General features: G+C 51.5%; 1 protein-coding gene across 1 annotated transcript in view; it reads left to right on the top strand.

The window, feature by feature from the left end:
- The window catches only part of GJC1 (gap junction protein gamma 1), a 64,847-nt gene continuing 41,861 nt past the window's right edge, over window positions 1-22,986 (top strand). The window contains exon 1 of the mRNA XM_075123630.1: window positions 1-19. The gene's annotated coding sequence lies outside the window, so the exon portion shown is untranslated. The remainder of the gene's footprint in view (window positions 20-22,986) is intronic.

The following is a 22,986-nucleotide window of genomic DNA, read 5'->3' on the forward strand; positions in this document are numbered from 1 at the left end:
AGCATGGCAAACCAGTCTGGTAAGTGCCCCCCGTGTGTCCTTTGTCTAACAGCTGGCTGGGCTCTGGGAAAGCAGCGGGAAGGAACTGGAGCTTTGTTTGCAGGCTCAGCTGGGTCTCCGGGTGGCGGGGCTGGTTCGGACAGACGCCTGTGCAGGCCTCTCAACTGCAGTTGGCGGGCGGCTTGCAGCCAGGTTAACGAGCGCATTCCGTCAGGGTGCCAGGGCAGGGCACATCAGGGCTTCCCAGCCCTCCACTGAGACGCAGGTGAAGGGCCACTGAGACACCGGCTGGAGTGGAACATTTAATGGGATCGATTGAGAAGTATTGTCCTTATTTACTTGAAGCAGCGAGAGGCCCTGCCCCAGTTCAGGGCCCTCCTCAGCTAGGTGCTGCATGGACACAGAGTAAGAAATGGTCCCAGCCCCGCAGGGCTCCACAGGATGGGAGAACAAGAGCATCTTTCTCCTCAGATGGGAAACTGAGGCACTGACTGACTTGCCCACGGTCACACAGGCTGTGGCAGAGCAGGGAACTGAGCCCAGCTATCCCAAGTCCCAGGCTAGAGCCCTGACCACTGAGCCAGCCTCCCTCCAGTTGTAACACTTGCTTTGTACAGCCCCGTTCCTCCCACTTCCCGAATGGAGCCTGTCCACACTGCCTGGTTTCTGCCCCGCCTGTGTCTCCGGGGGAGCTAGCCAGGTGGGGCGGGGCACGGCCCCTTGTGTTTATCCCACTAACCCTTATCCTGGGACTCCGTCTCCCTCCCTGCTCCCAGAGCAGCTTCAAACACCATCCCTGCCTGCTCCCCACAAGGGGGAATTCGCTCCCTGCTCCCTCCCCACCCCCATACCACTCCTCAGCTCAGCTGGACAAGGCCAGGAAATGCTAGCTTGGCTAAAGAGCAATGTCGGGAAGCAGACTGAAGGGGGCGCCATATACTGATGGGAGGGAGTTTCTTGCCCCCACCCCTCCACTGCAACACCTGGCCTCCAGGGTGGCCACTTACTTGGGCCTAGGAAACTGACTTGCCCCTTTAGAAGAGTCTGCGTTTGGAGCCCAAAAATGATTCGCCACTTTGGGAAACCTCAGCCTTGGCTCCTGTGTGCACTGAGCCGCTACGGGAGCCCAGAGACGGAGAAACGCCTCCCACAGGGGCTGGCAGCTTTGGAAAGCACTTGGGAGACCCTCCCATCGATGGGCTGGAGAGGGGCAAAAGCAAGTCAGGAAGAGGCACTGGAGCGTCTCATCTGCTGGGTCTGGGTGGAGTCCACCGAGAGGCTCCGTGCAGGGGTGCCGGAGCCGAGGGGCCCAGTGGGGCCATGCCTGCTCTCTCAGAACAAGTGCCCAGGTGCTGGATTCCTGTGACAGCTGGATGTATCTGCTGGTGACAGCTGGGGCTGGCTGTATCCCTCAAAGACTGGTGTCGGGGAGGACAGTGCACGGGGGAGATATAATAACAACAATACAACTTGTCTTGGGCGTGCAGATCTGAAAGCAGTTCACATACAAGAATGAAATAAACCTCACAGCCCCCCGGGGGGAGAAGAGCAATATGGTGATTGACATTTGACAGATGGGGAAACTGAGGCACGGAGCAGGGCAGAGACTTGGGAAGCATCAGGGACAGAGCTACCCATCTCTTGACTCACAGGCCTGTGCTTTGCCCTCATTCCAGGTGGGAGGGGTCGGATGAAGAGCTTGGCACCATTAGCATGGAGACTGCCATTTTCAAAGGGCTGACGGAAGCTAGCCATTCTGAACCCATGGGAGTTGGTGCCCGAGCCCGAAGGTATTTAGGAACCTAACTCCCATTGGGGATCTGTGCCTGACTCCCTGAGGTCCAGGGAGTTTTGTCTAGTCTGAGGAAGTGAATGACAATGGCTTTAATGAGCCTTTGCAACTCTGCAAGTGGTTCTGTGACCAAACCCAGGGCCACTCTGACAATGCAGGTCCCTGCGGTGCCCACCCCCTTCCTCGCTGACTGGAGCCAGACTGGGATGGCTCTGACGAGCCTTGTGCTGAAGGGTGCTGGGAGTTCACACCTGGCCCCAGATACTCTGCCCTGTTTCCAGAGAGACTTTGAGCTTCCCCCAGTGCTGAGCCCGCAATACAATGCAATGCAAAAAGAGGAGCAAGGCTTTGGAAGTTAACTGCGTGTCAGGAAGCCTTAATATTAGCTGCCAAGTCTGGTTAGGATGTGGCATCGCGCGGACGGGAAAGGAGAGCGGAGGTCAAACCCTAGGACACAGAGCATTTGTTAGTCTCAAAGAAACCCAAACTGGTGACTTGTCACTAACAAGGTCCAACGAGCATTTGTGTCATTCGGCCTGCCAGCTGCATTCATCACTGCAAATAAACCACCCTCGGAGCGGGGAGATGCTCTGAATAAAAAGAGAAGGCGCGGAGGAAACTTGAAAGCCCTCCAGCTTCCCCAAAGCGAGCCCGACAAGGCGCTAATGAGGCACCTGGGACACTGAAGTTAACAGGAGCGGAGTGCTGGGGCTTTGTATTCCTCCTCCCAACGCAGAGCGTGAATGCACCTTGAACACAGAACCTATGTCCTTGACGCTAGCTAGTGCTAGTGGATTTGTGCAAGATTCTTTGGCAATACCTGCTTGGATCCTGACCCACAGCCGTGCCCCTGGGGACCCGGCCTTGCAAACATCTCAAGGGGGAATGGCCGTACATTGTTCTGACACTCCCCTTTGAGTGGAGACGGGAATTTGGGGGGTGAAGAAGAATGGTCATTGGTGGCTATTCTCCTGCTTTAAAAAGTTCCATCCACCCAGTCAGAAAGCAGACGTGATACCAAGTGACGAATGACACACCGCAAAGAGCCAATGAACAGCTCCAGGGATGGGAGCGGCTTGACACCAGCCAGCAAATAGCTACGAAGAAGAGAGCCACCTGCAAAGCTCAGGGTGGGTTTGTGAGCAGAAAGAAGAAGGTGGCATCTCAGCCACTGTGAGCACCCGCTTGCAGCCCAGGTGTCTCCACAACCACGCGGGCTGATCAGAGTTTGTCCAAGTGGAGGTTCGAGAATCGAGAACCCGTCACCTGACCAGCCTTCCCTCTTGTGCGTGTAAGAACTTGCTGAGGGCACCAGGATTGCTCGGTTGGACAGTGCAGTCACCACGCTGTAGATTCACAGAGTTTAAGGCCGGACGGACCCATTAGATCACCTGGTCGGAACTCTGGTAAATCGCAATTCAGAGTTTCCCCCCGTCACCCCAGTACTGAGTCCAGTAGCTTGTTTGGTCAAAGCATCTTCCCGAAAGCCTCCGGCCTGGCTCTGAAGACTCCCTTGGTGTTTGGTCCAGCAGTTAGTCACCCTCCCTGTTAATGGTGCCATTTCCAGCATTTGACTTGGGGCTCTGCTAATGAATATTCACCTTGAATATGACGGGGGCCGTTGTTTTTCAAGGTCATGCAGTAAGTCAGTGCAGAGCCCAGCTCTCCTGACTTGCACTCCTACTGGCTGATCTCAGCTCTGCCCAGGGCAGGCAGAATGCTTTGGGGCCCAGGATCTGGGCTGCTACAGCCCCACGCTCAGCCCATCTGCGTTATCCCAGGGCAGGAATAGGGTCGCCAGGTGTCTGATTTTCAACTGCAACATCCGGTCGAAAAGCGACCCTGGCAGCTCCTGGCAGCACCACCAACCGGGCCATTAAAAGACCAGTCAGCAGTGCTGCAGAGCTAAGGCAGGCTAGTGCTGCGCCCGGGAAGCATCCAGCAGATCTGGCTCCTAGGCGGGGGGACCACGGGTCTCCGCGCGCTGCCCCCACCCCAAGCACCAGCTCCACACTCCCATTGGCCAGGAACCGCAGCCAATGGGAGATGGGGCGGAGCCTGTGGGTGAGAGCAGTACATGGCGCCTCCTGTCCCGTTCCCCCCGCCTAAGAGCCAGACCTGCCAGCCACTTCCAGGGCGGTGCCAGGACAGGTAGGGACTAGCCTGCCGTAGTCCTGCAACACTGCTGACTAGGAGCTGCCCGAGGTAAGCCTGCACCCCAACCCTGAGCCCCCCTCCAAACCCGGAGCCCCCTCCTGCACCCCAAACCCCTCATCCCCAGCCCCACCCAGGGCCTGTACTGCCTCCTGCACCCCAACCCCCGCCTCAACCCGCAGCCCCCTCCTGCACTCCGAATCCCATGGCCCCACCCCCCAGCCTGGAGCCCCCTCCTGCACCCCAAGCCCCTCATCCCCAGCCCCACCCCAGGGCCCGCACCCCCAGCTGGAGCCCTCACCCTCTCCGGCACCCCAACTCCCTGCCCCAGCCCAGTGAAAGTGAGTGAGGGTGGGGGAAAGCGAACCACTGAGGGAGGGGGAATGTAGTGAGTGGGGGGCGGTACATTGGGGAAGGGGTGGGAAGGGGCAGGGCCTCGGGGCAGGGGCGGGGCTGGGGTGTTCGGTTTTGTGCGATTGGAAAGATGCCAACCCTAGGCAGGAGTAGGGCGAATGGTGCTGGGCCATGGACCAAATGTGCCTGGCCCACAGATTCCCGTCCCCAGATGGTCACAGTGTGCGGGCCCTACCACGCCGTACGCTCGGGAAGAAGCCCCGCGGGGCCTGGGATCGTCCGGCTGGGGCGGGGTTCGAAGGAAGGCAGGGCCGGCACTTGGCCAGCACTCATCAGGATGCTGTGGAGAGTGCACAGAGTAACGGGGACACAGCCACGGGGCGGATGGAGAGAAAGGGAGAGGCCGGGCCAAGGCCGTGGCTGAAGCCGAGGGGGGGGGGGGGGTAACATTTTACCCCAGTCCGGTTCCAGGGCAGAGCTGAGACGGGGCCACAGGCTCAGCAGCTGCAAGGATGGTCTCCTGGCCAAGGCAGAGGGCTAGACTTGGGTTCTGTTCCCCCCTCCTGTGTGACTGAGCAGGTCCATCTGTGACCCACCTGCCCAGTGGGGATGGGACCTACTGCACAGGGCATGAGCCTCAGGGCATCAGGGCTTCCAAGGGCCGTGGAGGTTCCTGGATGGAGGGGGCAGCATCGTGATCGAGTCACTGCATTGGCTGGGTCTTCCTGGAGGGGAAGGGCAGGGCCCCGGCCGTGCCCTGAGAGGAAGCAGGGGAGGGGATGCTTCCTGCTCAGAGACAGGGACAGTGTTTTGGCGTCAGCCCCATGCGGGGAGCTGGCTCTGTCCCTCTGCCAGTAATAAACGCAGGTTCTGCTGTTCCTGGGTCATCACGCCAGGGACTCTGCCCACATCTGCCAGCCCACCAGGAAGCCGTGAGGTCGCCCAAGCTTTGTGTGAGGAAGCAGGGAGGCCGTCCCAGGAACCTCACAGCCTTGGCCTTCCTGTGGGGCTGTGGGGAGAATTATGACTTCCAGAGTCCAGGGAGAGAGGCTCTTTGCAAGGCGGTGGGAGTCTAGCACACTGTGCCACCTTCAGCTCCACAAAGGCACATCTGCCAGGGCCCAACGTGATGTCCCTTCCCCTCAGAGCCAGCGCCTGGGGTGTGGCCAGAGCCTGGCACTGCTGCGGGGAAGGGGTGCAGGGGGCTCTGCTCAGGGCCCCCACCCACAGAGACAGGAGATTTCCTTTAAGGGCTGAGGGTGCCAGCCCTTGAGTGCACATTGCTCTTGATCAGAGCTTCCTTGTGGCCTCCACGGAAACCTTCCCCCGGAAAACCACAAGGCCCTGGCATCCCTGTCTTGTCTCTGCCACTCAGCCACGTTGCGCAAGATGCTGTGGCTACAACTTTGGAGCATCTGTCAGTCTCTCACTGTCAGCCAGTGACACACAAAAGCAAGAGACCCTGAGATGTGATCAGCAGCTGGGCCGGGGCGGGGCCTGTGGAGAGCAGGCGGCATCCTGGGGATTTTCTCTCTGGCCGGTGGGCAAGGGGCACGTGGATGGCCATCACCTGCAAAGAGGAAAGAAGAGTCGGGAGAGGCCAGGGCCCACACGTCTCTCCCACTTCCTCGCCTCACTGCACTCAGCTCTGCAGCAGCTAACAGCTGGAGCCTTGTGATCACGGCAGGGAAGCACCCCCGGGTGGAGCGTGTGTGACAGCGGAGATTTGGCTTGTTTTAGAATCCCCCTCCAGCAACGCAGAGCAGGAGAAGAGAAGAGAAGATGCACAAAATTAGACAATGGAGACACCGGTAAGTCCTGCCATGATGCCTGTCGGAGGAAGCCGTGCTGTGGGCCCTGAGTTCCAGGCCACCCCGGCGCAGACACACACAGGTGAGGAGCATTGCCCATGTCCCCTCACCAAACCTGCCCCCCGCAAGGATTTAATCGATTTCCTTTTGCTTTTGTTTTATTTAACCACTGGCTCTCCAGGCCTTGCTGTCAGCTGGGAGGGTTCCTGGCTGACCCTGCGCCTGCAGCCTGGCTGGAGCAATGGAAGCAGATCTGATGGCAGCCTGGAGCTGGCCGCGCAAGCTGTGGCCCTGAGCTATATATAGACCGTGAGGAAATCACAGTGGAGGAAGTAAACAAAGAGACCGCGTTGCTTCAGCCTGTGTCATGGTGGCCGGCACTGCGCTTTCCCCAGTCGCTAGGCCTCCAAAGGGACTTTCCTCTCACACACCCTCCTCAGCCTCACTCACTGGACACGGAGACTCAGACAAACCTGGCTGGGCTAGACGCACCGGCCTGGGGGATGCTGGTGGCATTCTTAAGGGAGGGGAGTGTGGTCGAGAGCCAGGCAGGGATGGCAGGACTCAGGTTATAGTCCCAGTCTGGAGAATCGGGGGCAATGTGATCTACTGGTTACAGCAAGGCCTGGGGCTCCAGATTCCTGGGTTCTATTGCTGGGGAATAGGGAATGGTCTAATCTAGTGGTTACCAGTCTCAGGGTACCTAGATTCTGTTGCTGGTTCTGGGAAATGTGGTCTATTACTTAGATAGGGAGCACATGTTAGCATAAATGTTCCTGTTCCGCAGTTGAGGAAAAGCCAGATGACACGGTCACATCACATGGTGATGATGAAAACCTTTCCATTCCAGCAGTAATTCAGGAAGATGTTAAACAGCAGCTACTAAAGTTAGACATCTTTAAATCAGCAGGTTTGGATAACTTGCAATCAAGAATTTTAAAAGAGCTGGCTTAGGAGCTTTCTGAACCATTAATGTTGATTTTCTGTCAGTCTTGGAACCCAGGGGACGTTCTAGAGGACTGGAAGAAAGCTAACGTGCCAATATGTGAAAAAGATAAATGGGACAACCTAGGTAGTTATAGGCCTGTCAGCCTGACACTGACCCCCAGCAAAATAATAGAAGGCTCATCTAGTCCTCAATTAGTAAAGAATTAAACAAGGGTAATATAATTAATGCCCACCAATGTGAGTTTATGGGAAAGAGCTCCTGTCAAACTAACTTGATATCTTTTGGTGACATTACAAGTTGGGTAGATAAAGGTAATAGTGCTGATGTAATATACTTGAACTTCTGTTAGGCGTTTGACTTGGTACTGCACAGTATCCTAAGAAACTAGAACGATACAAAATCAACATGGCACCATTACATGGATTAAAAACTGGCTAACTGATAGGTCTCACATTCTACGGGTGTGTTTCTAGTGGGGTCCCTCAAAGATCGGTTCTTGGCCTTACGCCAGTGGTTCTCACCAAAGTCCGGGGCTCCCAGGGGACCGTGAGCAGGTTTCAGGGTCTCCTCCAAGCACAGCCAGCATGAGACTCGCTGGGTCTCAGGGAAGAAAGCCGAAGCCCATGGCTCTGAGCCCTGCCACCCAAAGCTGAAGCCAAAGCTGGAGCAACTTAGCTTCGCAGGGGGGCCTCTGGCATGGGGTCCCAGGCAATTGCCCTGTTCGCTATCCCCAACGCCATCCCTGACTTTTATATGCAGAAAACCAGTTGTTGTGACACAGGTGGGCCATGGAGTTTTTATAGCATCTTGGGGGGGCCTTGGGAAGAAAAAGGTGGAGAACCCCTGCCCCAAGCTATTTAAGATTTTTATCAATGACCTGAAAAAAATATAAAATCATTGCTGAGAAAATATGCAGATGACACAAAATTGGGGGAATGGTAAATCATGAAAAGGCCAAGGTCACTGATACAGAGTGAGCTGGATTGCTTGGTAGGCGGGGAAGAGCAAACACATCGCAGTTCAGACTGCCCAAATGTAAATGTCCCCCCTAGGAACAAGGGCTGTCGGCCGTATGTACAGGGTGGGGGACTCTATCCTGCGAAGCTGCGACTCTGAACAAGATTTGGGAATCGTGGTAGATAATGAGCTGACCACGAGCTCCCAGTGTGACGCTGTGGCCAAAAGAGCTAATGCCACCCTGGGAAACATGAACAAGGGAATCAAGTAGGAGCCGAGCGGTTATTTTATCTCTGTATCTGGCACTGGTGTGACTGTTGCTGGGATCCTGTGTCCAGTTCTGGTGAAGGATGTTGATAAATTGGAGAGGGGTCAGCGAAGAGCCACAAGAATGATTAAAGGATGTGAACAAATGCTTAGCATGCTATAGACTTAAGGAGCTCACTGGTTAGTTTAACAAGGAGAGGGCTAATGGGCGACTTGATCACAGCCTGTAAGTACCTGTGTGGGGAACGGAAATGTGGCAAAGGGCTCTTCAGTCCAGCAGACAAAGGGATAACATGAGCCAATGGCTGGAAGTCGAAGCAAGACAAATCCAGACTAGAAATAAGGCACATTTTTAACAGGGAGGATAATTAACCTTTGGAATGACGACCCAAGAGCTTCTCCAGCACTAGAAAGTGTTAAATCAAGACTGGATCTGCTCTAGTTCAACCAGGTATTAATTCAGGGCAGGTCTCTGACCTGTGTCACCCAGGAGGGCAGACTGATGATCACAATGCTCCCTTCTGCCCGTGTCTCTGCATCCGTGACTCTGTGGCTGTGGATGGCATATGGGGCATCCCTGGGACTGGACCAGGACCCATAGCTCCCTTGCACAGTTGCCATCCCCTCAAGGCAGGGGCAATGAGGCGAGGTTTTCACCTCCTTCTGGAGCACTCAGCAGCACGATTCCTTCGCACCCTGGGTACGACTGGACCTTGTTCCCACGCTGCTGCAATTCTTGTACTACCAACAAACCGGTGCATTTAAGATGGGTAGAAAGTTGGCTAGATTGTCGGGCTCAACGGGTAGTGATCAATGGCTCCATGTCTAGTTGGCAGCCGGTGTCAAGTGGAGTGCCCCAGGGGTCGGTCCTGGGGCCGGTTTTGTTCAATATCTTCATAAATGATCTGGAGGATGGTGTGGATTGCACTCTCAGCAAATTTGCGGATGATACTAAACTGGGAGGAGTGGTAGATACGGTGGAGGGCAGGGATAGGATACAGAGGGACCTAGACAAATTGGAGGATTGGGCCAAAAGAAATCTGATGAGGTTCAATAAGGATAAGTGCAGGATCCTGCACTTAGGACGGAAGAACCCAATGCACAGCTACAGACTAGGGACCGAATAGCTAGGCAGCAGTTCTGCGGAAAAGGACCTAGGGGTGACAGTGGACGAGAAGCTGGATATGAGTCAGCAGTGTGCCCTTGTTGCCAAGAAGGCCAATGGCATTTTGGGATGTATAAGTAGGGGCATAGCGAGCAGATCGAGAGACGTGATCGTTCCCCTCTATTCAACATTGGTGAGGCCTCATCTGGAGTACTGTGTCCAGTTTTGGGCCCCACACTACAAGAAGGATGTGGATAAATTGGAGAGAGTCCAGCAAAGGGCAACAAAAATGATTAGGGGTCTGGAACACATGACTTATGAGGAGAGGCTGAGGGAACTGGGATTGTTTAGTCTGCAGAAGAGAAGAATGAGGGGGGATTTGGTAGCTGCTTTCAACTACCTGAGAGGTGGTTCCAGAGAGGATGGTTCTAGACTATTCTCAGTGGTAGAAGAGGACAGAACAAGGAGTAATGGTCTCAAGTTGCAGTGGGGGAGGTTTAGGTTGGATATTAGGAAAAACTTTTTCACTAGGAGGGTGGTGAAACACTGGAATGCGTTGCCTAGGGAGGTGGTGGAATCTCCTTCCTTAGAAATTTTTAAGGTCAGGCTTGACAAAGCCCTGGCTGGGATGATTTAATTGGGGATTGGTCCTGCTTCGAGCAGGGGGTTGGACTAGATGACCTCCTGAGGTCCCTTCCAACCCTGATATTCTATGATTCTATGATTTGAGTCGCTGCTGCTAGGCCTGGAGAGATGGGGGGCGGTCACCGCCAGAATGGTTCTCAGACACACAGGGTTAATAATGGGCGGCAATGTATCCATGCCTAAAGATACCAAAATCCGTCTGATAAGTTATCCACAACCCAGCTCTCCTTTCTGCTCGCAGCACAAGATTCTCCCTTCCCTATCGAATCCGAGTCCTGGGGCTAGTCATTACACACGTGTGCACTCTGCCCACCGGCACAGCTCCCACTGAAGTCTGGGGAGTTTTTGCCTGCATGGATCTGACTGCAGGAGAGTTTTCTAAGGCCCTGGCCCAGGAGATGGATCCTTGTAGCCATGCAGTGGGCCCCACATGGATTTGAGGATCTGCCCAGCTGAGTGCTGGGAGTTTATGTGCTGGAGACAGAACTCAGTTCACTGGGAGGCATCCGGGCAGGACTTGCTCTCTGCGGAAGAACATGGGGTGGGACTTTCCAAAGAGCAGCCTTGCCAGTCTCTGCTTCCATTGGAGTCAATGGGAGTTTTGCCATTTGCTTCACAGTGAGTGCGTTTGAAAACCCACCTCTGGCATCTCTTCTCTCTCCGCTCCTACAACAGGGGCCTAAGGGCTAAATCCAAAAAGGGACCTAGGTCCTTGCCTCCCAGTGGAGTCCATAGCCCAGAGTTAGGCCCCCAGGCTCCCTACATAATGCCTGGGCAGAGACAGGCACCCAAAGAAGGGATCCACCACAGCCAGCATGCTGAATGGGGAGCTGCCAAAGCTAGCCAGCAGGAAATGCCCAGAGGAAGAGTGTGGCCATAGCCCCATCCCTCAAAGGGAGGCAAGTGCCTTACTCTGGGTCCGAGAGACGTGCCAACCTCTGCTTGGGATTCCAAGCTGTGAACCATCTATCGGAGCTGGTGTTTGCCGCCATGCTGGTGAAGAGTTGGTGGTCATGCTAAACGTCAGGTTTGTGGGGCTCGCCCGGGGTGCCGGAGACCCAGGTTCAATCCCCGCTGCAGTGAGTCAGCTCTGAGCCTGAAGAGTGCTGCTGAGCTGATCAGTCTCCCCTCTGCCAGGGCTCCACGTCAACGAGCCAGGGCTCAGCCAAGCCACAGGCGCAGGTCTAAGCCGGTGACCCCAACGCCAGGGATACAGAGCAGCCCACTCCAGTCTGCTCAGTGTCGCTACCTCGCCGGGAGTATCCCCGACCACGTGGTGGTGCTGGCAGACTGCTCCTGCTCCAGCCTTGTTCCAGCCCCGTTCCTAATTCCTGCTCTGACCCATGGCTACTGTCCCCGGCCCGACCACTAGGCCTGACAGCTGCTGCTCCAAGCACTAGGCCTGACCATCCTCTTCTCAGCTCTTGACACCCCCTGGAGATCATGGAGATGGGCTTGAATAGGGGTCTCCCCCCATCACGAGATTGCCCTGGTCACTGAGCTCTGGGATATTGCGATGGGGGCTCCCTCAGTCTCTCCAGTGGAAGCTGCGCCACTGGGGATAAATGATTAAATATGCAGTGGGCCGAGGAGAGAGTCCAGCTGGTCAGGGCACTCACCAGGGGATGGGGGGAGACACAGGTTCAGTCCCCAAGACCTTTATAGGAAGCAACTGACTCCTTCTGAGCTGGGTCTGATGGTCCCCTCTCCCGGGCCCAAACACCTGTTCCTAAAGGGGCTCTGCCTCCGAACAGGGCTGGTTGGCCCCAGACCCCCGGCCCTTAAAGGGGCAGACTACCCCATTACAACAGCCTTTTCAGTGTTAGCCACAAAAGGTTTTGTCAGCTACAGATTTACATTCAAATGTACCCTTCCTGCCCTGGGCTCCCTGAAGCATCCAACGCTAGCTATGGACACTTGTCCTTTATAGGATCATATTAAATACAAATGATTGTTTTCTGGTCCAGTAACAAAGCAAGTTCTCGCGCATCCAAGAGCTAAATGCCCCCCTCCTCCACCAGGTAGTGTCCTCAAGTCATAAAATTCGTGATTAAAAATGCATTTTGCCAGCCCAGATCTTCCTGCCAAAGGATTCTCCACAAACGTGAGACGTTGGTAACCCACCTCGATTTCTCCAGGCATGCTGGATTGCTACAATATTATTACAAACCCCTTGCCCATAATGTCTCCTATACACCCCTTTTCTATCAGGAACAATGAACCACTGGACCAAGTTGCCAGGGACATGGTGGAGTCTTTAAGGGTGTGTCCACACCTGGGACAAAAGATAATTTTTTCATCACATGTAAGCTAAGACCCAGCAATAACACATGGTGACATCCTAGTGTGGGCAAGGCAGTAATGTCATTCTCACAAGTGTTAACAGGTCAAGGTAAACAGCAGGGCTCGCCTCGAGCAGCTGACATATGACAAGCACAACTGCCGTGTCCACACGAGGATGTTACCATGTTTTAGTTATCACATGGTAAAAAAAATGGTGAAGACAAAGCTTAAGTCAAGTCACTGCCCTTCAGTTTCCTATCTGTCAAATGGCGATAATACTTGCCTGCCTTGGTAAGCACTTCGAGAGACTCAGGTCAAAAGCATCTTATCAAAGTATCATTAGAGAGGCTAGCTAGTGATAAATGTGTATTTGGGCAAGGCCCCTTTTTCAGATAAAATATAAAATGTATAGTCATATTTTTCTCTTCCACAGCAACTGTCATGTGAGGATCACAAACGTTAATAAATTAAACTTCACAACATCTATGTGAGGTGTATCCCAATTACACACAAAAAACTCTGTTAAAAGAACAGCATCCAATTTGAAAGTCCCCCACTCAGAAGTCAGGAAATGCCAGAACGAAGGCTGCCCGTGCAATGTCCGAATATCTAGTAACCCAGCTACTTCTGTTGCAGTCAACAGCACTGACTTTCACCCTGGTTGAACTGAACACTGCTTGGGCTCTTGGGGGGAGCCTCCCTGGATACAAACATGAGGGCTGCCATCAGAACTGAAAACGTCTTTGTCCAAGCCCAACCTCCAAACAGTAAAGACTGTACCCTCTTTCCTACAGCTCTAACCACTCCATACAGCCACCCCCGTTTCTGCACTTCCCCAACTCACAGTACATTTGGAATGATATTCGGGACCATAGTACTGTACAGATCTTCCTCTTTCCTTGGACTAAACCCCTTCTTTGTAGCAGGGGTCCAGTTGCTGCTTGGCCTTGCAGCAGCATCATGATCTTGGGTTTTTAGACCCTGGCAGGGCAGCTTTTAGCTTCAGCCGGCTGATGTCCCTCCTTGCTCAAGCCATCTCCCTGTCGTAGTGACCTTGCCCTGCATGGTTCCAGCTCTTCATTCTTAGCCATGTGGGACTTCAACCCTGGCTGGAGCTTAGTCAGCTCCCTGGGCAGCAGCAAACACTCCTGTTCCCAGGTCTCTTTACAGCCTGCACTATGAGCCTTTCCCAAGAAGAGCACATCACTTCCAGCTCCTGCCAATACTCAGCCAATTGCATCTGCAGTTCCAAGATTTCAGCCTGGTTCCTATCAGCCGTAACAGCCTTCTCCTCCAGCTCGCCCCAGTCCCTTACTGTAGAGGTCTTCTGTGTAGCTAAGTCAGCTGTTGCCATTATCACAGCTTCTGTTGTGCATAGGACCTTGGCGTCTGTGCCATGGGACACCCAGTCCTTCATCAAACAGTCGACTGCTCCTCTCAGAAAGCCTTTCTGGAGGCCTAGCATGTCAGTCAACCCCAGTGTATCAACACACGCCTCCTGGTAATCCATTTCTGCGCTCACCATCTTATTGCATGTCTTGACATGGCTGCAGCGCCCTGGTCCCACACTCCTACTCAGCACTGCCTCTTCTGCCAGAATGCGTAGGGTGACTGCCTCAAAGGCTACTGTCGGGAGTTCATTAGCGTTCGCCTCCAGCTGTTTCACCATCTTGGCAACCTGCTGCTCTAAGGTAGACTTGACATTCTCTAGCTCCAGGCGCTCAGTCTCAGGACCCCACTGGAACAGATGGAGGATGAGAAGAAACACTTAAAGGAGCAGATGTTTGGAGGAGCCAAGCGAAACCCAAATCTTGAGACAGAGCCTCTCTGACCCAAAAGAGAGACAGAAGAAATGGGACTATCTGCTTGGTTTGAGGAGGAAATACTCTGCCTACTCCAGAGACCTGTGGGAACGTACTGAGATGTTTTGGCAGTAAGTCCTTCCTCACCTGCAGTTGGGCTCCCAGGTCCACCAGTTTATCTACTGGCTTAACTGACTGATGTAACACAAAACCCCCTTGCTGGGGTTCTGCCTTATTAAAGCCAAAGAGCCTTGAACTAAAGCCTGTCCCTTGGACTCACACAGTCCTGCTCCTCGGCGCCTGCGCTCTCTGGGAGCTCCTCTCTCTTCCAAGAGCTTGTCTCCTTCTCAGCATCTCCTGTCACTGTACCCTGATGGCCTTTGATCAGATCCGGGTGCTTATTGTCCAATAAACTGCCCAATGGGCTCCTTAAATAAGGTAACCACAGGCAGGCCGAGTCCAGACACCCCTTAAAGGGGCCAGCAACCCCATGAGATGCACACATACCCTTCTGCTCATTCCCACTGACCTTGACCCCTTCTGCCTCACCCCCTCCAACCGGTGCTTGTCCCAGTACTGTCTCTTCCCCACCCCTGGTTCCTCATCCCAATCCTGTTCTCCTTGCCTATCCAGTCCTAGTCTCCAGTCCTCAGCTTCTCATTCCAGTCCCAGTCTCTTTGCCCAGTACTTCTGTCTCCTCATCTGATCTGTAGCTCTCCCCACCCTGACCTCAAGTCCACACACCACATTCTTCATATCCACTGGCTCCAGGAGTGAAAGTAATATGAAACACTTACCAGTACAGGGGCCTGGCTCTGGGCCCCTGGAAGGGGCGGAGCTTCAAGTGGAAGGGGTGGGGCCTTGGTGGAAGGGGCGGGGCTGGGGGGGTCAGCCTCCCCCAGCCAGCCCATTTGCACTGCCTGGCCCACGCCGCCCGGGGCTCTGGTGGTGATTTAAAACGGCCCAGAGCTCCTGGCAGCTCCGCGCCGGCCCCGGGACAGCTGCCCCTTTTGTCCCACCCTGTTGCGGTTTAGATCAAATTACTAAAAGGGTTAAAAATGTTACTCAACACAGTTAATATTAACAACAAGGGGGAAGGAAGGCAAGCCAAAATAGGGACAGAACAGGTTAAAGAATATTTAGATAAGTTAGATGTATTAAAGTTGGCAGGGCCTGATGAAATTTATCCTAGGGGACTTAAGGAACTAGCTGAAGAAATCATGGGACCGTCAGCAATTATCTTTGAGAACTCGTGGAGGACAGATGAGATCCCAGAGGATTGGAGAAGGCAAAACACAGTACGTATCTTTAAAAGGGGGAATAAAGAGGACCCAGGAATTAAAAACCAGTCAGCTTAACTTCAATACCGAGAAAGATACTGGAGCAAATTATTAAACAATCAGTTTGTAAGCACCTAGACGATTATAGGGTTATAAGGAATAGCCAGCATGGATTTGTCAAAAACAAATCAGGCCAAACCAAGCTTATTTCCTTCTTTGACGGAGTCACTGGCCTAGTGGATAGGGAGGAACCAGTAGGCGTCATATATGTTGATTTTAGTGAGGCTTTTGACACAGTTTCACATGACAGTCTCATAAGCAAACTAGGGACACGTTGTCTAGATGAAATCACTACAAGGTGGGTGCATAACCAGTTGAAAGACCGTACTCAAAGAGTAGTTATCAGTGGTTCGCTGTGAAACTGGGAGGTTGTATCTAGTGGGTTCCCAGAGGGGTCAGTTCTCGGTCCAGTAATATTCAGTATTTTAATTAATGACTTGGATAATGGAGTGGAGAGTATATTTATAAAATTTGAAGATGGCACCAAGCTGACAGGGGTTGCACACACTTTTGAGGACAGGATTAGAATTCAAAACAAACCTGACATATTGGAGGATTGGTCTAAAATCAACAAGATGAAATTTAATAGAGATAAGTGCAAAGAAAGAAAAGGAGTACTTGTGGCACCTTAGAGACTAACCAATTTATTTGAGCATGAGCTTTCGTGAGCTACAGCTCACTTCATCGGATGCTGTAGCTCACGAAAGCTCGTGCTCAAATAAATTGGTTAGTCTCTAAGGTGCCACAAGTACTCCTTTTCTTTTTGCGAATACAGACTAACACGGCTGTTACTCTGAAAAGTGCAAAGAAGAATCATAGAATCATAGGACTGGAAGGGATCTCAACAGGTCATCTACTCCAGTCCCCTGCACACAAAGCAGGACTATGTAATAACTAGGCCGTTCGTGACAGGTGTTTGTCTAACCTGTTCTTAAAAATTCCAATGATGAAGATTGCACAACCTCCCCAGGGAATTTGTTCAAGTACTTACCTAAGCTGATGGTGAGGAAGATTCTCCGAGCGTCCAACCTAAACCTCCCTTGCTGCAATTTAAGACCATTTCTTCTTGTCCTGTCCTCAGAGGTTAATGAAAACAATTTACCTCCCTCCTCCTTGTAATAATTTTTGTGTACTTGAAAACTGTTATGTCCCCCCTCAGTCTTCTCTTCTCCCGGCTAAACAAACCCATTTTTTTCAATCTTTCCTCATAGGACATGTTTTCTAGATCTTATCTATCTTTAATCATTTTTGTTGCTCTTCTCTGGACTTTTTTCAATTTGTCCACATCTTTCCTGAAATGTGGCACCCAGAACTGGACACAGTACTCCAGCTGAGGCCTAATCAGTGTGGAGTAGAGCGGAAGAATTACTCCTCGTGTCTTGCTTACAACACTCCTGCTAATACATCCCAAAATGATGTTTGCTTTTTTTGCAACAGTGTTGCACTATTGACTCATATTTAGCTTGTGATCCACTATAACCTCCAGATCCCTTTCTGCAGTTCTCCTTCCTAGGTAGTCATTTCCCATTTTGTATGTGTGCAACTGATTGTTCCTTCCTAAATGGAGTACTTTGCATTTGTCCGTATTGAATTTCATCCTACAGTATTTACTTCAGATCATTTCTCCAGTTTGTCCAGATCATGTTGAATTTTAATCCTGTCCTCCAAAGCACTTGCAACCCCTCCCAGCTTGATATTGTCTGCAAACTGTATAAATATACTCTCTATGCCATTATCTAAATCCTTTATGAAAATATTGAACAGAACTGGATCCACAACCAATTCCTGTGGGACCCCACTCAATACGCTCTTCCAGCGAAACTGTGAACCACTGTGATCCCACTTCATTTTCACTGGTGTTCACTATGTAAAATGTCTGATCGCTACTAATCTTTTTGGGGAAACTGAAACAAAAAAGTAATTTAGCACTTCGGCCATTTCCACATTTTTTGTTATTGTCTTTACCCCCTCATTGAGTAACGGGTCTACTCTGTCCTTCATCTTCCTCTTGCTTCTTAGGAAGGAAAAATCGAATCACACCTACAAACTGGGGAATAACTGGAGAGGTGGCAATACTGCTGAAAGGCTCTGGGGGTTCGAGTGGATCACAAATTAAATATAAGCCAACAATCTGATGCAGCTGCAAAAAGGCTAATAGCATTCTGGGGTGTATTGACAGGTGTGTCGTATGTAAGACACGGGAAGTAACTGATGTTTCCTCTAACTTTTTTCATCCATGTGTGGAATGAATTTTGTTATATGCACCAATATCGAGGTAATGTGTGGATTTGCGCCACCAGTAGAGACAAAAACCCTAGATATAAATCACCCTCACATGTGAGATAGTTTAGCCCAACCGTTTAAGGCAGCAATTTAAACTAGGGCCAAAGTCTGTTGTCCTCACTTGAGCAGAAAGCCCATGGGAGCTTTGCTTAACTAATGATGGCAGAATTTGGCCCTGGAGGTGAATACTTTCAAAAATTGACATTCAGCAGCATATTTAAACCTGGATTGTTACCTTCAAGTTCAACACATTTAAAAATTCAGTCCACCCACTGTCTGGCAACATCAAATGTTCAATCTGTCAGTTTGAAAGCAAAACACGTGGAGTATAATTGTGCCGTGAAGTATTTGTACCCAGCATTCTATTCACGTGAAACCTGAAAACAAAATTCAAATCTTTATGTACAAGCTTCATAGCTGAGACCTGCTAGCAATGCATGCAACCTGAAAATTAGAATCCCTATTAGTCTTCTTTAAAGCGAGCTCCACGCACAGAACGTATATTTGAAAGGAAGTTACTCCAGTTCGAACAGCCGTGCATGCACCGTTAAAGCGTTCTCCTCGTATTAAAAAATGCACACTACATTTATATTCAAAAGGAGAAAATTACCTGATTCTAACACAGTGGGTTGTGAAACTACATGGAGCTGATAGAAATGCAGTACTGATTGTTACATTATGTCAGTGGGTTGCTATTTCTAGATATTAACCTGATGGTCAATATTTGCCAATGTATTCAGCACATCAGAGTTCATGGGAGTTTTTGCAACAGGAGCAGGAGTTAGCATGCAATGAAGGGCCCAAACAGATTAATACCAAACCCATTTATTTAGGAAGTGTTTTGAGCAAAGTTTAAAGAGTCAAAATCAAACAATATATGTACCCACAAAGATCAGGCTTTCCATGCAAAAATTCAAAAGAAACCACTTTCTTTGATGTGCAAGATGTTTATCTAGACCAGGGGTGGCCAAACTATGACTGGTGAGCTGCATGTGGCTCTTTTACAGTTGAAGTGTGGCTCTCTGAGCCCCCCATGCCTTCTTCCCCCCATTCTCTGCCTACCAGACTGTTTTGGGGAGCTCGGGGCATAGGTGCCGACTCCCTGGGTGCTTCGGGGCTGGAGCACCCATGGGGAAAACTTGGTGGGTGCTCTGCACCCACCGGCAGCTCCCCACCCCACCGCCCCAGCTCACCTCCGCCTGCGCGCCGCCTCCTCCCCTGAGCGCGCAGTGTCCCCGCTTCTCCCCCTCGCTCCCAGCGCTTGCTGCCGTGAAACACCTGGGTGGAGGGTGGAGGAGGGGGAATGTGGCATGCTCGGGGAAGAGGTGGGGCTGGGGCGGGGATTTGGAAAAGGAGTCCAATAGGGGCAGGGAGGGGGCGGGGACTTTGGGGAAGGGCTGGGAATGGGGGCAGGGGTGGGGCAGGGTGGAGTCGGGGTGGGGCCGGGGCAGGGGGGGAGGTTCGAGTACCCACCAGTGCTGGGAAAAGTTGGTGCCTATGGCTTGGGGCTTCAGCCCTGCAGCGGGGCGGGGGCGAGGGGCTTCAGCCTGAGGCCTCCTGACCCTGCAGGGCGGAAGCCCCTAACCCCGCCACAGACGTGCCCCAGCTCTCGAACTTTTGAAGATTGTCGTGTGTGGATCAGAGGGTCAGTAAGTTTGGCCATCCCTGATCCAGACTCTTGAAGATTAGCCCTTAAATAGTTTCCAAGTGGCAACTTGCAACTGTGCAGCAAAGGGCATCTTCAGTTTCTTTTTTTCTTTTAATTCTTCATCTTTTTAAAAAAAAAAAAAAAAAACCCTAATTACATGGTTTTAGAAAAGTACAGACTTGTGCTACTAAACCCTACACAGAAAATAGCTGCTGGTTTTTTGGAGAAGCAGCAGGCAATTGATCATTTCTTTTTAGACTGTGTTGCAGCCGAATACCTGATAAAGCGGATTGATCGCTTTATAGCAACTTTTGTTTTAAAAGTACTCGCTACCAGCCAGGGTGTCTCTCTAAGGAACTGCGTGAGCTTTAAAAGAAGAAGAAAGATGGTCGAGGGAACAATGCAATGTCCAGAACTGAAGTGCAATTAAAATTTTGCTTTAAAAAAAATCATCCCTAGCTATGTCTTTATGATGAGATTACTGGTTCTGTGGATGAAGGGAAAGCAGTGGATGTATTGTTTCTTGACTTTAGCAAAGCTTTTGACACGGTCTCCCACAGTATTCTTGTCAGCAAGTTAAGGAAGTATGGGCTGGATGAATGCACTATAAGGTGGGTAGAAAGTTGGCTAGATTGTCGGGCTCAACGGGTAGTGATCAATGGTTCCATGTCTAGTTGGCAGCCGGTATCAAGTGGAGTGCCCCAGGGGTTGGTCCTGGGGCCGGTTTTGTTCAATATCTTCATAAATGATCTGGAGGATGGTGTGGATTGCACTCTCAGCAAATTTGCGGATGATACTAAACTGGGAGGAGTGGTAGATACGCTGGAGGGCAGGGATAGGATACAGAGGGACCTAGACAAATTGGAGGATTGGGCCAAAAGAAATCTGATGAGGTTCAATAAGGATAAGTGCAGGGTCCTACACTTAGGATGGAAGAACCCAATGCACAGCTACAGACTAGGGACCGAATGGCTAGGCAGCAGTTCTGCGGAAAAGGACCTAGGGGTGACAGTGGACGAGAAGCTGGATATGAGCCAGCAGTGTGCCCTTGTTGCCAAGAAGGCCAATGGCATTTTGGGATGTATAAGTAGGGGCATAGCGAGCAGATCGAGGGACGTGATCGTCCCCCTCTATTCAACATTGGTGAGGCCTCATCTGGAGTACTGTGTCCAGTTTTGGGCCCCACACTACAAGAAGGATGTGGATTAATTGGAGAGAGTCCAGCGAAGGGCAACAAAAATGATTAGGGGTCTGGAACACATGACTTATGAGGAGAGGCTGAGGGAACTGGGATTGTTTAGTCTGCAGAAGAGAAGAATGAGGGGGGGTTCTCAACAGGTTATCTCAAGTGCTTATATACAAATGCACAAAGCCTTGGAAACAAGCAGGGAGAACTGGAGGTCCTGGTGATGTCAAGGAACTATGACGTGATTGGAATAACAGAGACTTGGTGGGATAACTCACATGACTGGAGTACTGTCATGGATGGTTATAAACTGTTCAGGAAGGACAGGCAGGGCAGAAAAGGTGGGGGAGTAGCACTGTATGTAAGGGAGCAGTATGACTGCTCAGAGCTCCGGTACGAAACTGCAGAAAAACCTGAGTGTCTCTGGATTAAGTTTAGAAGTGTGTGCAACAAGAGTGATGTAGTGGTGGGAGTCTGCTATAGACCACCGGACCAGGGGGATGAGGTAGATGAGGCTTTCTTCCGGCAGCTCACGGAAGCTACTGGATCGCATGCCCTGATTCTCATGGGTGACTTTAATTTTCCTGATATCTGCTGGGAGAGCAATACAGCGGTGCATAGACAATCCAGGAAGTTTTTGGAAAGCGTAGGGGACAATTTCCTGGCGCAAGTGCTCGAGGAGCCAACTAGGGGGGGCGCTTTTCTTGACCTGCTGCTCACAAACCGGGTAGAATTAGTGGGGGAAGCAAAAGTGGATGGGAATCTGGGAGGCAGTGACCATGAGTTGGTTGAGTTCAGGATCCTGACGCAGGGAAGAAAGGTAAGCAGCACGATACGGACCCTGGACTTCAGGAAAGCAGACTTCGACTCCCTCAGGGAACGGATGGCCAGGATCCCCTGGGGGACTAACTTGAAGGGGAAAGGAGTCCAGGAGAGCTGGCTGTATTTCAAGGAATCCCTGTTGAGGTTACAGGGACAAACCATCCCGATGAGTCGAAAGAATAGTAAATATGGCAGGCGACCAGCTTGGCTTAATGGTGAAATCTTAGCGGATCTTAAACATAAAAAAGAAGCTTACAAGAAGTGGAAGGTTGGACATATGACCAGGGAAGAGTATAAAAATATTGCTCGGGCATGTAGGAATGTTATCAGGAGGGCCAAATCGCACCTGGAGCTGCAGCTAGCCAGAGATGTCAAGAGTAACAAGAAGGGTTTCTTCAGGTATGTTGGCAACAAGAAGAAAGCCAAGGAATGTGTGGGCCCCTTACTGAATGAGGGAGGCAAACTAGTGACAGAGGATGTGGAAAAAGCTAATGTACTCAATGCTTTTTTTGCCTCTGTTTTCACTAACAAGGTCAGCTCCCAGACTGCTACGCTGGGCATCACAAAATGGGGAAGAGATGGCCAGCCCTCTGTGGAGATAGAGGTGGTTAGGGACTATTTAGAAAAGCTGGACGTGCACAAGTCCATGGGGCCGGACGAGTTGCATCCGAGAGTGCTGAAGGAACTGGCGGCTGTGATTGCAGAGCCATTGGCCATTATCTTTGAAAACTCGTGGCGAACCGGGGAAGTCCCGGATGACTGGAAAAAGGCTAATGTAGTGCCAATCTTTAAAAAAGGGAAGAAGGAGGATCCTGGGAACTACAGGCCAGTCAGCCTCACTTCAGTCCCTGGAAAAATCATGGAGCAGGTCCTCAAAGAATCAATCCTGAAGCACTTGCATGAGAGGAAAGTGATCAGGAACAGCCAGCATGGATTCACCAAGGGAAGGTCATGCCTGACTAATCTAATCGCCTTCTATGATGAGATTACTGGTTCTGTGGATGAAGGGAAAGCAGTGGATGTATTGTTTCTTGACTTTAGCAAAGCTTTTGACACGGTCTCCCACAGTCTTCTTGTCAGCAAGTTAAGGAAGTATGGGCTGGATGAATGCACTACAAGGTGGGTAGAAAGCTGGCTAGATTGTCGGGCTCAACGGGTAGTGATCAATGGCTCCATGTCTAGTTGGCAGCCGGTATCAAGTGGAGTGCCCCAAGGGTCGGTCCTGGGGCCGGTTTTGTTCAATATCTTCATAAATGATCTGGAGGATGGTGTGGATTGCACTCTCAGCAAATTTGCGGATGATACTAAACTGGGAGGAGTGGTAGATACACTGGAGGGGAGGGATAGGATACAGAAGGACCTAGACAAATTGGAGGATTGGGCCAAAAGAAATCTGATGAGGTTCAATAAGGATAAGTGCAGGGTCCTGCACTTAGGACGGAAGAACCCAATGCACAGCTACAGACTAGGGACCGAATGGCTAGGCAGCAGTTCTGCGGAAAAGGACCTAGGGGTGACAGTGGACGAGAAGCTGGATATGAGTCAGCAGTGTGCCCTTGTTGCCAAGAAGGCCAATGGCATTTTGGGA

The sequence above is a fragment of the Caretta caretta genome, chromosome 27 (assembly GCF_965140235.1).
Source record: "Caretta caretta isolate rCarCar2 chromosome 27, rCarCar1.hap1, whole genome shotgun sequence".
Lineage (NCBI taxonomy): Eukaryota > Metazoa > Chordata > Testudines > Cheloniidae > Caretta > Caretta caretta.